We start from the raw sequence: 3,204 nt of genomic DNA on the forward strand, positions 1-3,204 counted from the left end.
TTACTACTCCAAATTTTTCTTTGGTTTCCTTTCTTCCTTATTCAACATACAGGTTGAATAATGTTAGGGATAGGCTACAACTCTGTCTCACTCCCTTCTCAACCACTGCTTCCCTTTCATGCCCCTCAACCAGACCTATTTCTTTAACCTTCAATAGCAGTAAAACAAATAGGTTGACAATTAGGGTGTCAAAGGTTAAATTCTTCTGCAGTTTTGCGATATGACCATCCTTCTCGTCCACTGGAGAGTACCAACCCCAAGCATTCTTTTTCAGACAGAGCCACCACTCAGTCTGGAAAAAAAAAAAAAAAAAAAAAAAAAATAAAACTTATTACGATTATTACAATTTATTTTATTTTATAGAATAAAGAATATTTATTAGAATTCCCTATGTACCCAGACTTTGTGGACACCTTGCATGAGTCTGCAATAGATAGATGTTAGTGATATAGGTCTACAATTGTGTGCATGTCTGATGGCCATTCTTGAAAACAGGAATCAACTGAGCTTTTTTTTCCAATCGCTAGGTACTTTTCATTGCTCCAGCAGCAACATACAATCAACTCCTGCTAGAAAGGGAAGGGCAGATTGTTTCACATAATCTCTACAGAACCTCGTAAGTATTTCACACACTCCTGCTGCCTTTCCACTGTTGAGTAATTTTTGATAATTTTTTATTTTGTGATTTCTTATCTCAGTATCTGCCATTTCATGATTTGTGTAGTGATTGAAAGGAACAACCATATTGTGATGTTATCTGATAAAACTATTTTGGAAGATCATGTCAGCATTTCTTCCTTCTCTCAGTTTCTGTTTGGTGGAAGTATGTTTCAGTGTACAAATGGCTGTCTTAATAAAAAGAATGATATACACTTGTAAAATTGTGATAATTAGGATACACTTGCATACAGGCAGTTACAGTGTTCTTTTACTTGCTAAATATCCAAGAATGTCCACTTAATCTTTCATATTCAGATAAAACAGACCAGCTACATTTACTTCATCTGGTTAAACCTATAAGGCGCAGACAAATGGAAACAAAACAGGTGGGGAAAAAAGTAAGTAAACTATTCATTATTTCAAAATTAATCACCATAATTGTCAATACATTTATCCCACTATGAGACAAGACTATCAATACCTTCATGGAAAAATGTTTGCGGTTGCCTGCAGAACCATGACTACCGAGGCCTACACCGCTTTGTCCGAAGCAAATCTGTGACCACAAATGTCTTTCTTTAGGGCCCCAAAAATATGGAAATCACATGGGGAAAGATTAGAACTGTATGGAGGACATGTAAAGGCTTCCAATGAAACTTCTGCAGCTTAGTCGAAACAACTTTGGTGACATGAGGGTGGACATTAGCTTGCAACAGAATGTTGTCATCTGTCAATATTCCTGACACTTGAATTTGACAATATGTTCCAGTTTTTGCAAAGTGTCCATGTACCAATGAGTGTTAATCGTGGTGCTATGTTCCAGAAAGTCAATGAGTGGCAGGCCCTTGTAGTCAAAGAAAAAGATTACCATGACTTTCCCGGAGTGGTCATGCCTGTTTCAACTGCACTGCAGAAGTGTCATTGTGAAACCCTAACACATCCTCCATACATTCCGATTTCTCCCCATATGATTTCCATATATTTGGAGCCCTGAAAAAACCTTTTGTGGCCATTGATTTGCTTTGCTTTGGACAAAGAGATGCATATCTTAGTAAAATCATGGTTTTGTAGGCAGCTGCAATCGTTTTTCCATGGAGACATAGACCAGCTTGTCTTACAGTAGGATATACATATTAACAGTTATGGCAACTGCTTTTGAAATAATAAACACTTAACTTACTCTTTTCCATCTGTGTCATTTTTCCCTGACTGCCCCTTACATTTTATCAGAATTTGTGGGACTGCAAGCATTCTTCAGAATAGTAAGCTCTTGTAGGGTTTAAGTTCATAATATCGTATGCAATGGTTAAAAATCGAGCCCATTTAATTGTTGAATGTTAGTACTGAAATATTCTTAATACAAACGTTGATTGTATTTGAAGTTGAGAGCTTTCATGAAGCCTACAACACCGTTGCAAAATATAAGTGAAATAAAAATATATTCTCTGTGTATAAATTTGTTGGTACTTTGGCGGAGAAGATTTATATTCCTGTAACCTCGAACTAAGCAGTTCTGCCTTTTGTTTCCTTAGTACTATGTCATGCACTAAATCATTCAAATCTTCCTGTGTTGTAAAGTGTAGCACTGCTGTATATATCCTGGAGCAAAGGATCATATCTTTCAGGAAATGTCATTTCATCCGTTGGCCTTGAAGGAACCAGAAGTCTCTCAGAGTGTGGAAGGTAGGTACATATAAGCAATGTATTACTTTCATTTATCATTTGTAAATTCCCAAATCATTCTGTTCCAATCTGCCAGAGTTGCGATCATGTGTCTTGCTTGTGTGGGTGAACGATCTGTGTTTCTTTATCTTTTTCTGACAGAGGCTGTGGCCAAAAGCTTGTGTGTGAGTGTCTTCTAATTGTGTCCGTCTGCAACTTATTGTTTCATCTTTATGCTATGTAGCAATGTATCTTTTTCTAATTGTTGATATTCCAACCTGGAGTTTCCATTATTTAAATTTCCGAATAGTCAAAAAAAAAAAAAAAGTAATCTGTGATATGTCTTTTGGATCTCTCAATTCCATAGGTATATCAAATAACACAATGTTTCTTTCCACCAGTTAATTAATTTACAACACTTTGCGCAACATATGTCTGGTCTTCATTCTTTACTTTGATCTCCAATGGCTGTTCCAAAATTTTGTAAGTCTGCATCATAAACAGTGAAATTCTTTATTTCTTGCAAAAGTGGATTTCCCACAAATGTAAGAGAAGTTTTCTTGTATATAAGGTGATCCAAAAGTCCGGAAACACCCTCATAAAATAGAAATGGAGTAGCAAGCAAGGAAACAGTCCCTACACACGAGGAACGGGAACGGGTAAACTTTATAGGCTGTGCCACCAACATGGTGGCCATCTTGAAAGCGGCCATCTTGGGTTCAACTCCAAAATTTCAAATGGGAATGTGGTCATGTGACATATCAGACAGACAGACAGAGAATTTCACCAGAAAAACAATGCCGTTGTTATTTTAAACATAGCTTTATTCATTCTCGCGTTATAGCCAGTTACATGTGGCAGCGGTGGGACGCTTGGCAGCAT

The sequence above is a fragment of the Schistocerca serialis genome, chromosome 2 (genome assembly GCF_023864345.2).
Source record: "Schistocerca serialis cubense isolate TAMUIC-IGC-003099 chromosome 2, iqSchSeri2.2, whole genome shotgun sequence".
In the NCBI taxonomy this organism is placed as follows: Eukaryota; Metazoa; Arthropoda; class Insecta; order Orthoptera; family Acrididae; genus Schistocerca; species Schistocerca serialis.